Here is a 13,857-nt window from a genome sequence, read left to right on the forward strand (position 1 = left end):
ACACAATTCTCCCTGATTTTCCTCCTGCTCCCATTTTGCTTGTTAAAATGTATTTCTTTCCCTGCAACATTGTTAGAACATGTCTGATTGAACCCCTTCAGCTTGTAATGACCATGATTCCAGTTGCAGGTCATGCTGAAGCATTTTTTTCTAAATGAAGATTCATGGTTCTATTTCCCAGCTTTGCAATGGAAAAAGCAAGCTTATTCCAACCTAAATAACACCATAATAGAATAGAATGTGTTTTCCACCAGATTTTCTCTTCCATTCTTATCCATGAAGAATTTTTTTTCAAATAGGGAATCCTATCTTTTTGATTCACAGTTCTATAAGTATAAATATAAATATATAAAACAAAACATTTCTTAATGCAGTAAAGCAAAATACTTATTTTTAATGCTTTTTTCCTTGATTCTGAATGTCAGAATTATTGCCTGTTCATTGAGCAGTGAAATGCATAAAAAGTATGACTTATTGCTGCCTGGTAGCAAGATACTTTTCTCCTATTGCTTCATGAGATAATGATTGCTTATTAAAAATAAATGTCTATAATGGGAGGTGTCAGCCTCTGAGGAGAAAGGGAGCTGGGGCACTCTGGTGGCTCACGAGGGTTCAAATCAAGCAGACTCTTTGTTCCTAGATTATTATAAAAGTAGATGTATGTGAAGTGGAAAATCCCCAGTTCTGCAATTACCCTGAGTTTTTCTGAGAAAGCAAAAGCCTGCCTCAAGCTTCAGGTGAGGATGTGTGGCAGCGACCCTGAGCACAGAGTGGTGTCCACTCTCAGCAAGGAGGAGTTGATTTGCACAACCTGAGCTTCCCGGGGTATTTCTCACTAGCAGCCCACCTTCTGCAGGGTACCCCTGCTGGGTGTCACCCTCTGTGCACGGACTAGAGAGGCAGAGGGTCACTTCTGGGGAAGCTACTGATGCCAATGGACAGCAGGGAGCCCAGCAGTTCAGTGTGGCAGCCCTAAGGCACTCAAAGCTGGCACAAAATGAACCTTTGGAGAATAGAGGAAGCCCCGATTTTTGTCATGCATTTCTGACCTAATTCCTCAGATATCATTCTGCAGCTTCCACAGGTCGAGGTTAGAGTCTGTGCCTGTGTCAGAATGATGCTCTCAGAGCACATCCAGACTTTATGTTTTACCTTATTCTTTGTTGGGAAGCTGCTCAAAGGCAAACACCAATTGAAAGCTGAGCTCTTTTCTTAGAGAGATGAGCATGTGCAGACAAGCACAATAGTGACTGTAAAGAATTCACTATGTCCATTACCATGAGAAAAATCTCCTTCCCATGTCTCTTTCAGGTCTCACCATTGCAAAGGAAACCCAAGTCATGCAATACTAAAACATGAACATATTATTAACCTGATATTCACCATTATATGTCATTAAATACAGCATTACACTCCATCTCCACAGCTTAAAATCTTCAATGACATTGTAGTTTGTTGATTTTTTTCTCATTACAGACAGAAGTTTATATTTCTGTTACTCTTTGGTTTAAAATAAAAAACGCACAAGCCTGTCTTTTCCCAGATTAGGACTACATTTGAACTCTGGCAGACCAACAGGCACCTAATTAAAAGATAGTACAAGCAGAAAAAGAAACATCTCCATCACTTCTCAATAGCCACCAAATAAAAGCTTTAATATATTTTTTTCTTAACCTTTGATACAGCTTGATATATGCTGATACTATCTCCTAGTCTAAAGAAAAACTTCTTCCTTTCCCCATCGCTGTGACTCAGGAGAGGAGCTGCCACAGGGAAACAAGACTTTCCTCAAGGACCATTGGATAGTGCCCGTGCTGTTTTATTTAATAGCCTTCCTGAGAGCAAAGCCCATACGGGGAAGGAGGGAGCAGACCTTAAGTTCTTTTTTCATGCCCACAGAGACAATTTAGTTCAATTATAAAAATGTTTGTCTGTGGGTCCTTTGCCCAAGCTCCAGCCTGGAAGAAAAGTGTCCTGTGCACTAGGGGAGCATTGTGCCCAAGCCAAGCTCTTATACATTGCCACTGAGCACATGCTACCTACTGGTCTTGGCTGATTCTACACATGCCACCAGTGTGAGGAGAGGCGCTACAAGCAGAAGAGTCTGCATATATTGATATGACAAATTTGATTTTGAGTAAAGGCAGACTCTAAACACAGAGCCACAGGCATACAGACGGATGGTTGTATTGATGCAATGATTAAGTACAGGCAAATTTATGAGCTGTTATGACATATTTTTTGTTGAAGTAAAAAATATGAGTGGTAAATAAGAAATTATTATCAGGAATAAAATCCAAGTTCCCAGCTAAAGGTACTTGGGACATTTACCATGAAGCCAAAAGAAGGATAGGAACTGTCATACCCAATTAAAAGAGCCTCCTACTGCTTGTGTTTAATGTTAAAAAATCATGATACATCTACAGGGAGACAGCTGTTAGATGCTCAGAGATACTGTTACTGACCTCAGTAGGAAAGGTTAACATGTACCATGAACCTGAATATCATCAGTGTGCTTGTGATAATGAAAGCCACATGGCACAATCAATGCTTCAAGGAGGTTTAATTTTAATGAAAGATCTGAAAGGCTCAGGACAGAGCCCTGAGGCTCACTGACACTCAGAGAAGTTACAACTGAAAGAAGCTCGAACAGCACATGGAACTGTAAAGGGTGGTTATAGAGTAACCAATTCTCATTCCAGCCCACCAAGCTTCTCAGACAAGTGTTGAAGTGATGCCAAAGGCAGCTGTTCAGCTGAACAAACCTGAAGAAAATCTGAGGAATGTCACTCAAGACCCTTGTTCCTCACAACAACTGTCCGAAAAATATAACTGCACCTCATTATACGCTAAACAAATGGTCAGTTTGAGACAGCATATGCTAAAGGATGTGTGAAAGACCATAAAAATAAATGTAAATTTTAATGAACTACAGAAGATACTAAAGGCTTGATCATAATGGAAGCTTCATATCAGACTTGGAATTTTGTTGTGAATCCAGCATGGCTCACTGAACTAATAAAACTGAGAGTTTTCAACATAGTTTCCTTCTCTAACAGTTGAAACTCTTAAATAGGCCCATCGAGCATGAATAAACAATCCTTTCCCACCCTAACAATTAATTCCCTAGCTGTTGGTCCCTTACCTGACCAAAGCACACATTACATTGTGTTACTGACAGACAAGAAATGTGTGGACATAGTAGTTCTGGATTGAACTCTGATGCAGACTCCCAATAGGGACACTTAGGGTGTGTTTAGTTCTATGTAAAGAATTGCAGACGTGCATGTTGTATTGCATTCCTGAATATTCAAAAATGTCAAGAAACTTTTTCTTGTGCTGAGGCCTATTTCTACGACTGCTGTTCAACTCTGTCGCTAAGATTTTTAAAAGGTTCTGAGGTCAATAGAAAGCAAGGCTGAGCTACACAATTTAAAAAGTGTTGTATAGTGTACAGTCATTTACAGAAAAGGAAATGACTAATTGGACTGGACTTTAATTTCAGTTCAGTGGAATCTCTCAGATATAGTATCTTTTGTCAATGACTTTTAAAGATCATGACACACTGTAAGAAATTTGCTTCAGAAATACAAGTTCAGTATTTCTGATAGGATACAAGAATCGCTGTACATCTCAGAATCCCAAAGAAGAAAAAAAAATTAGCACAATGAGTCCTTGGATATGCTGTTCACTAATTAACAACCATCCTCTTTTGGAGAACATAACAGGAAATTACAAATTCTGTGTTAGACTTGCCATATATATCTTCCATGGATAAATTTCATAGGTAAGATTTTTGTAAATTATTGGTGCTGTGCATCTGTTGTCTTTGTTCTTTTACTAATTAAGGTTTTGGGGCTTTTTCCCCCAAGTAACACAGAAAACACAGATGAGATATTTTTCTTATATTTGTAAATCAGTAAGGAGTCTTTCAGAAAAAGAGTCTTAGATAATAGCAATAAGAAAGTTCACAGAGTTTTAATGTAACCTAAAATTCCTAGAATGTTCTCAGGAATATTCCAGTGGTGACTAGATTGGTAACACCTACTGTCTCATCATTACACCATTTGTGCACCGTAACAGCACATAAGAAACAAGCTCAATTTGGCTTTCCTGACTGCATGCCAGCCCAGTTTCTACAGAAAAGGTGATGAGGGGTCCCCTTCTCCAGGATCCAGTGGACAGGGTGCTCTCATTAGATGTGCCAAGCTGGCCAGCTGTAATTCCAGAGCCTTCAGTTTGCTGTAGAAGCCACATAATCACTACTCTAGTTGTTCAAAGGAAGAAAATTATTTCAGGCACTAAATGCCATTTTCCCAGGATACTTATTACAGAAGTAGCTCCTTAGGCAAATACAGACACTGTTGCTCTGCCAGACAGGTCTGTCTTTGGTACCACAGTGCTGGCAGTAGCAAACCCCTGTCTGAAAGCCATACAGCGTCTAGCTCCCTTCAGGCCTCTAAATGAGCATTGTAAATTTGGCTCTGGGCTTTCAGGCACTGTGGTAACACCTGCCACATCACTATGAGTCCAAGCTGAATGCCTTATCAAATGTTTCCTCATGTGCATGGCACACGTGTGTGCATGTGCATGTCTGTGCTATCATTTATTTGAACGATTATTTTAATGCAAAAGTATCTTCCATATAACTACATTATTAACCTGCTCTTCATACATTTTGTATAGGTAAAAGAGCAAGGACCAGACTTTGAGCAGTGTTTCAAACAGGTTAGCTTGAGTCCATTTCTCTGTAAGCATACATAAAATATGTATGACATAAAGATGTCAACATTTTTAAAGAGAAGGGTTTGTCAGATGACCAGAATGGAGACTGAACTAGCTATGAAGGACATGTGCAGCTAGCAAAGGCAGCCAAAAGACACAGCACTTGGTGCAGCAGACAGTGGAGAAGAGTGCAGGAGAGGAGGACAGAAGCCCCAGTACACTGCCTGGCAATGGTGGTGACATGGCACAAGGCATGGTCCCAGCACACACGGGATCAACTCCCCTGGCACAGCAAAGACCTTGACCCAGAGCAGGCTTCCCCAGGAGGATGGAGGTCCAGAGCACTAAAGGGTGCCCTATGTCTCCCTCGGGACAGGGTAGAGGAAGCTTTTACATACAGCCCATGTGCATGGGGGAAGGCTCTAAGTCAACAGGGAAAGGAGCTGGGAAAAGGTGTCAGCAGGCTGCATGGCCTCAGGAATAATAAAAAAGAGGAGAAATGGTAGACTGGGTTTCAAAGCAAAAGATACAGGGTGATGTGCATAAAATAGACTTTGTAGTTAACAAATTGGGGCTCTAGAGTTCCAGCTCAAACATATGCATGTAGATAAAGACATGCCTAGAAGACAGCAAAAAGATATGTAAATGACTAAAAAGTGGTTGAACTGTCAGATGGTTGTGACCAGCAGCATCAAGTCCAGCTGAAGGGTGGTCACAGAGTCTTGTGTCACAGGATCAGCCACACTTAGTGCAAGTGTCTGTTTAGTACCCTCAGTAGTGGCCTGGATATTGGGAGGGAAAGCATTCAAAGCAAATTTGCAGGCGCATGCCACAAAACTGGGACAAGTGGCTAATATCCTGGATTGGTGTGCTGCCATCCAGGCATCCTCTGCAGGCTGGTTAAATGGGCAAGGAGTCACCACAAAGACCAGTACAAAGTCCTGGGGAGGAATGACATCAGGCCTTGGAGGCCAAGAGGCTGGGAAGCAGCTTGGAAAAGAGGACCTGGGTGGTCTGATGAACATCAAGCTGATCACAGTCAGTGTGGCAAAGAAGCTAAAGAGCATCTTGGGCAGCTTTAGGCAAAGTGTCACCACCAGGTCAAGGAAGATAATTCTTCATCTATATTCAGCCCTGGTGAGACACCTCTGGAACGCCAGGTCCAGTTCTGGGCTCCTCAGTATAAAGGATACATGGAGATTCTGGAGTGAGTCCAGCAAAGGGCCACAAACGTGACTAAGACTGGCATCGTCCATATGAAGTGAGAACTGGACTTAATCGTCTTAAAGGTCTTTTCCAACAAAAAAAAAAAATCTATTATTCTATGATTTTATTCAGCTTGGAGATGGGAAATCTTGAGGAATCTTGTCCTTGAATACAAATATCAGGTGGGGGAGTAAAGAAGTAGGAGCAAGACTCTGCTTGGTGATGCCCAGTGACAAGATAAGAGGCAGTGGGCACAAACCAGAATACAGGAAATTCTGTATAAAGATAAGAAAATATTTTCTTCCTCTGGATGTCATCTGGCACTGGCACAGTTTGCCCAGAGAGGCTGTGGAAACATTCAAAATGTGACTGGATATGGCCTGGCAGACTCTGCTCTGAGCAGAATGGTTGGATAAGATGATTCCCAAAACTCCATTTCAAACATCCCTGCTCTGATATACCTACTTAAGTCAAACAATACTATTTTAAAGAAATGTGGTCATTGAAAAGATGTCTGCAAGAAATGACACATGGCATTAATTTTGCACTTATCATACCTGTGTATGCTGATGAATGTGTTATTTTTCTGCACGTATGGAACAACCCATGCATAAATTGCTGATAACAGGAAATACTGATATGGTCACGAATAATGCAAACACACAGGCATTTCTTTACACATTTATTAGCTCGTTTCTTATCTTGAACTTGTAAATTGCCTAAGAAAATGGAGCTCAAGCCTTCTTTGGTATCACTGTCGAATGATAAATAAAAATATTTGCTAGCAATAACAAAGGGTCATTCAACAAAAGATAGCTGGTAGTTATCTCAGCAGTAGTTTTTTTCTAAAACAGAGTGATATTAAAAGGTGCATTTTCGCATATTAAGCATTTTCTTGTTCAGTGAGAGATTCCAGTCAATACCCCATGTAGAGGTTAGGAAAAAAAAAAGAAAAATATCTCACGCAATTTTTAAAGGATACCAAGCAATCCAATCTCACTAGGAAGAGATTTCTCCACCAGCTAAAAAAGTATTCATTTTTGGGTCAGCTTGTCTGCAGCTGAGGGCTTTTAATATTTCAGCTGAGTTCACCAGGCAATGTGTTACTACAGTCTTTAGCAATTACCAGAAGGAATGCAGTCAAACAGTCAAAGCATCTGTTTTCCAGCACTTGCATACATAAGGGCTTTTTGAAAAACACAGGTATCTGGAGCCCTGAGCTCTTACTGCAGTACCTAGGATAGAGAAGCAGAGACCATGGCTTTCTTTCCTCTTTGTATCCCATTTGCTATTTATTTGTGAATTCATCTCTCATATAGTGTTTTCGGTTACAGCCTGTGCTCAGCTCATTCTGTTTGTTTCTTCTATGTTGCAAGTATTTTTTTATTTCTTGCTTCTTCTCCTCTTTTTCCCATTGTCTCAACCTGTTTTAAAGCTAGGAACTAGCTAAACATCTGATTTTTATCCGGTTCTGATGCAACATTTATAGATTTTTGACCATGATTTTGAAACCTTGCTGTGACCCTTCTATTCCTGCGGTGGAAGGGATGATTCAGAAACAGGCTGAAAGCTGCTGTCTGCCCAGGTATGTGTCCACAGTCTCTGTATGATGTCGAGGCAGTGGCTGTAATTGGGGAGCTCCAGCATAAGGAGCACCACAGTAAAAAATGTACTATAAAATTATTTTGGGGAAAAAAATTGAGTACTTAAAAACTTCGTTGAAAAGGAAGTCCTATGGGATTACAGAACAAAGAGACAGAAGAAGGATGGAGAAAACATGTCTGTAGAGAACAGAAGTGCCTGCAGCAACGTGTTTTAAGGAGGAAGATATGTGAGTGGAGTAGGAACTAACAAAAAAGAATTATTCCCATCTGCCTTTCATCTGGTGGTGAAAAAAGGTCGAAGATATATTCCTAGGCACATTGTTAGACGAAAAGTAACTCAAAATTAGAGGTGAAAATTATGGCAGATTTACAATATAGTTATTGGAAAATGCAATCAAAGCTGTGAAGAGCCACGGGGTAACAAAGAAAGGGCAGCCATTGCTGACAGCAGCTGGATTTACTTTTGATTTGCTGTAGAGAGAAATGCCTCTTGGTCCTGAGCACAAGGCAGATTTTTTACTTCCTTGTGCCCTGTAGCTTATCTCAGTGGAAGAATTTAGGATTGTTTTATGGTCATTTCAATGAAGATCTCAAACTTACTGAAAATATCCTTTCAAAATAACAAAAAGGTGTAAAAGGCCAAGGAAATCTTAACTAAGATTTCGAGTTAAAAGTGTAGTTTTAATTCCTTATGCTGTCAGTAATTCTTTCTGTAATTACAGGTGATAAATAAAGGAATAAAGATAAATGACTATCAGCTAGAAGGCTAATTATCTCCCAAAATCACACAAAGAAGACCATTTTGAATATGGCAAAATCCTGGCATGTTCTTTAGCCATCCTGTCGTTTGTTCTGATAGACCAACAATGCACCAGCCTAATTTGGTTATGGTAAGTTTTTAGATGCAAATATAAAACAATGGATCCAGACTTTGGACTTTCATGCTGAGGCTGGATTTATTTTCTGTTTTATGCTAATTTCTGCAGGATGTCCAAGGAAGCTGGGTGAAGAACAGCCCTGTCCCAGGGTTAATACTCCTGATCCAAGCTGGCCACATGAACAGGCCCAGTTATCCTGCTAGAAAGACTTTACTCTCTCACAGCAGTGCCTGGTGCCAGGAGGGTTCTTTGTGTGGTCCCAGGAAACACTGATTCCCAGCCCAGTTCTTCAGCCCTTCAGCAGCTCTTTAACCTCCAACACTCATTGCATGACTCCAAGCAGGGACTCGGAAGTCTTGCCAGTCTTGGTATTGCTACATAACCCACCACAAAATGGGGAGATCTCGATTCCTTGGGTCTGCTCTCTTTCCTGAAAGTGAACACAGCTTTTGCTGGGAACACCAGTGCCTTTCTGTGCACATTCCATGGCTGGCTGCTAGGACGATAGCTAGATACTTTTTCCCTTCTGATTTTTGGCAGTGTGATGACTAGGGATACCACATAGAAATGAGGAACTGTAGGGAGCTCTATATTTGCATGGCACATCTGCATAAAAGCTGTCTTTTCCCCTGAGATTGTGTCTGTCTATGTATCTATGTATCTATGTATTTATGTATCTATGTATGTATCTATCCATCTATCCATCTATCTGTCTGTCTGTCTTTATCTGAGTGTATCTATGATCTGTATTTCCATTTCTCTTTAAGTATAGCATGACCAACAACCAGTAAAGGCCAGTTACAGCAGACATTCAAAGATTGAGTGTCCTTGAATTAGACCTAAGACCAAGACCTAAGACCTGCAAAGAACTCCCAACTTATTTTGCAGAAGAAGTAAAATAAAAGTGACAGGAACTCACAGGGGTAGAAAACTTTCAGTTGGTCTCGTAGCTATTAACCACCTCACTACCCCAACATAATGGAACTCCATTAAACAAAATGAAACTCTAGAAGCCCCGAGGATTATGTGAGCTGCCTTCTACAAAGCAGATTTGTACTCTCCCTGACTGGTGAAAGCCAGTGGAAAAACTGCTGTCTGCTGCTAATGGAAATTATCAGCGTCTCCTTCAAAGAATCTTGCCGTCAGGCTCCCTGAAAACAGGCCTCATTTCAAAAAGAATAAGGAAGTTAGAAAATCCACATCACCATTTCCCTATCTCCAGTCTGGGAAAATTGATGAGAGGCAAGGAATGCAAAGCATGTGACATCTGCCATCACACTTTGCAATTGGGATGACTCGGTCCTCAAGGAACTATGATATTATTGAGGACCATGGCATCCTAAAGTTCCTATTGCTTGGCTTTCTGAAGCTCCAGAACAGCAGAGCATGAGTTACAGTCACCATGCCTGGAGTATTGGCATTTGTGTGGTTTCAATTTCAATTCCTTAAAAATGTCAGTGATTCATGATAAACAACAGTCTTTCTAAATGCTCATTTTTTACATATTTTCAAAATAAAAAGATATATTTTGGGATTACACTGGAGTGTTAAATGATGTCAGGCCCACAGAAGGCTGATGATGATTTGACATAGCCAGCATCATCCTAAGATTGCTTTTCTTTCAGAGAAATCCAGAAATTTAGAAAAATCTAGAGAGTTAAATCTAGAGAGTTAGGAACAGTCACTGAATCGTATTATCCATGACAGACTTCAATAACGTTATCTGTAAAAAAAGCAGTAATTAGCTAAATACCAAATTCTTCTATTTATGAGGCTGGATAGAGGCAGATGCATTTGACGTTTGTCTGGACAACTGATGTCAGCATGCAAAATGCCTTATTTTAATCACCAGGAATGAAATTAATCTCATCTAGATTAAAATGATTCAAAATAAAGTTGTGAGTTTAGCTAATCATCCAGACTCCTGTATTCTGTGGAGATTTATAGATATTTATGAAAGGTGATTCATTCCACCCTGGATATTCAGTAGCAGTTGGAATAATCACTCTTTAGAGGTGTCTGTCCTTTTCCCTTGGCTATGGCAGGAAGCTAAGTGCTAGTTTAGGCTACATGATTAACATTTAATTGGAAGGCAAGATTAATCCCAGTTCATTTTAAAAATTCCCTGGCTACAACAGGCTTAATCCTGTCCCATGAATTCTGTAACATACTTTTCTATTGCCTAGAGGTGGAAATGATGTGTATTTCAAGCTATGGAACATGGAGGCAGATTTCTGCCTAGTGCTAAGTTACTGGAACCACATTAACCCTTTATCTCAACTTTCTCCTGAATTCCAGTTTACAGATATGTTTGGTTTGAAACCTGGATTTTACTTCTCAGTGGTGACAATGAGCTGGGTCTTACAGAAATGCAAAGGTAACCAAGGCAAATAAAGGCCTTAAGGGACATGAAACTTTTTTTCTTGGATTGCCTTACTCAGGGGCTTCATGTGGAGAAGGGTGATGATTTTCCTGCTTTTTTCAGAGCATAAGACTGAACCACAGACGTTTAAGGCCATGACCTATCTTGCAGGATTAGGAATTATCCTAGATTGAGAAAGGATTTTTGAAATTATGAACCAGTCAGATGCCTGATCAAGAATGGATGCATATCACTTCACCTTCTGCTTCTAGCCTTTTCTTCCTTCCACTCTTCCTTTTCCTTTTTAGCCCATGTACAATTCTCAGGGTATTTTAACAATTCCGAATTCCCTCCCAAATTCTTCTTCCAGTGAGAATCCACTTTGATCATGATAATAAAATTCGTTTTTTCAATAGCAGCACATTAAATTGCAATTGTGTAGTACTCAGTTTGGATTACAATCTTTCCTAATTTTCTTTTGCAAATCTGGTGCTTCCTACCAGCATTGTGCAGCAATGAAAGAAGTGAATCACTGACCCTTCCTAGGGGAGAGTCATATAACACAGCTTCAGGTTTCTATTACTGAGTTTTATAACAGTAATAAGGTAAGAATTTACTGCTGACCTGATATGCAGGAACAAAATCTTACCACTTAATAAAGCTATCAGACATTCTGGATTGTTCCCGTGCAAGAGATCAAAATTAAAACAATAGCTGAATTTCCCTGGCACTACAAGGTAGCATTTGATGCCATTACACAGAATCCTATGTTTTGTCCATAGATTTTATAATCCTGGAAGATACTGTGTCTGGAAAGTGATTTTATTGCAATTCAATACATCTTAGATATTGCCATCAAAGATTAAAACATCCCTCTATCAACAGTGCTTGTTAGGGAAAAACACCTGGTGTCTGTGCATCAAAGGTTATTATATTTCCCTTTCACAGTAGAGGTTTTCAGTCTTAACAATGGACTAGCCTTTTATAGCTGAGATTAAACCTGAGAATATGACAAGCAGAGCAAGGTGCTCCTCTGTTTATTGAATTATCTGCTCATTTAAAGAGGAAAGGAAAAAGATAATTCTCCCCCAAGTTTCTCTTATTTTCCCAAGAAATCATATGTATAATGCCAAGTTCTAAAACCATTATTCTTCTAAAGATTTTTTCCAGTTCCATTTTTTCAGATACACCTGTCTCTCCAAAAAAAAAGCAATTTTTAATTTGTTTAAATCTTGAATTTTGTGTTTTCACATGCAGCTGAAACTAGATTAATTAAAAGTGGAATTAAGGTAAGACTTATTTTCCAAAACCATTATTCTGTTACATTAATCACCAAAACAATTTCAATAAAAAGACTCTCCTACTGAAACCTTTAAAACCACCTCTAAAACCACCTCCAACTGCCCTGGAGACACTGAAAAAAAAAAAAAAAAAAAAAAGGAGCCTTCTTTAGTTTAAACAGCTTCACAATGAAAATTGTGAGATTCATAATAACCAGAACACATTTAAGAATAATTGTAATGTTCTACCTGTTCATTGCTCAGGAACCATGGCAATCACATTCTTTTCTAGTTTTTAGCATTAAGTTGCCCTCAAACAAACTTCGAATAATTTGTGAACATTTTGAATGCATTTTTCTTTAGTATTTTGCTTTTTTTTCAAGCACAAAAAAAGAGAAATCTCCAAAACAGACTGTAAAGTCTTGTTGCCAGGACACTTACTTAAAAAATGTGGGGTTTTTTTTAAATCTGTTTTATGAAGACTTAGCTTGTGTTTGATTTACATTGATGGATGAGATGTTAATTGATTGAACTATGGATGAACATATGGATAGAGGAGACCCACACTTTGGGAATGTCTTCTGTAAGCCTGTCTCAGCTGGAAAGTGCATGGCTCTGCTAGCATGGGAGTTACATTGCAAAAATGCAAATACAACTTGCTGCATCCACTTTGCCTCCTAATCTTGTACATTAACTTGGAAAATTCTGATGTTAACACAGCCCTACAGATTCCAGACCACAACTGGCTTGGATATGGCCAGCTTAAAAACTGGACTTTTGCCAAAGTGAACATACCTGAAAGAGAACATGATGATGCTCCCTGCTAATGCTGAAGGCAGCATGCTGGTGTCACTGGTGCTCATCCACACGTGTAGGGCACGTGGAGACAAGCCCTGGGCCGTGGGAGCTGCCAGAGCAGGAGCTGGGGAGTGCTGGTGCTGCAGAGACAGGGAACTGCTGCAGAGGAACCTTCCCTCGGGGTTCTCTAGGCTGTGAGCAGATGGGAGAGCCAGCCAGGGATGTGGCTGCATCCTCAGGGATGTGGCTGCATCCTCAGCACATACGTGGGGTGCAGGAAGGAGAAGGACACTCCGCATTTCTCAGGCAGAGCACCTGGTCCCCCAGTGAATGCAAATCCATCTACCCCCCTGCAGCATGTGTAGAGCAGAGCAGCACCAATCCTCTCTGCACCTCCAGCCACTGCAGTAAGAGAGAGCTGGACTTAAATTAATAAACCACGTGACAGAGATGGAGGAATCTTTGTCTTCTGCTTTATACTTCTCCATGTATGATAAAAGCTGCCTATTAGCTTCTTCTGTGTAAGTAACTTCAGCTCTTTCATTCTTTTTCCTTATGCATATTCTTTTCTGATTCTAAGATTCCCCATTTGCATCACAGTGCTATCCTAATTCCCAATGGTATGAGATTATTTTCACATGTTCTTTTTTCTTCCTAGATTAAGCTAGTGATTTATTGTATACACTAAAGGCCTTTTCTAAACTCAGACTATTATGAGAATCCCTTTTCTTTGCTCCCTGACTTTTAAAAACTTGAGAGAGCACCAGTAATTCAAATGCAAGTAGCAGTGCTGGGAATGGTTTCTTACTCACTGTAATTACTGGAGCAAAGGCAGTTAAATAGAGATACTGACAAGTCTGCTCCAAGGAGTATATAGCAAAGGGAAAACAATTTCTCCTCCCTCCTCCTAAATGTAAAAGTAACTGTATTCTAAAAGGGCAGGAATACACAAAAGAAAAAAAAAAAAGGGGCTTTTTTTTTCTTTTTCTTTTAGCCTGAGCTTC

General features: G+C 39.9%; 1 long non-coding RNA gene across 1 annotated transcript; it reads left to right on the plus strand.

Annotated features, from left to right (window-relative positions):
- Positions 1–1,322: 1,322 nt before the first annotated feature.
- Positions 1,323–10,328, plus strand: LOC148224924 (uncharacterized). The gene is made up of 2 exons (XR_015801763.1): positions 1,323–8,425; positions 8,522–10,328. It is a non-coding gene; the product is annotated as an uncharacterized LOC148224924 (long non-coding RNA).
- The last annotated feature ends 3,529 nt before the right edge of the window (positions 10,329–13,857 follow it).

Source organism: Sturnus vulgaris, chromosome 2, assembly GCF_052056855.1.
Source record: "Sturnus vulgaris isolate bStuVul1 chromosome 2, bStuVul1.hap1, whole genome shotgun sequence".
In the NCBI taxonomy this organism is placed as follows: domain Eukaryota; kingdom Metazoa; phylum Chordata; class Aves; order Passeriformes; family Sturnidae; genus Sturnus; species Sturnus vulgaris.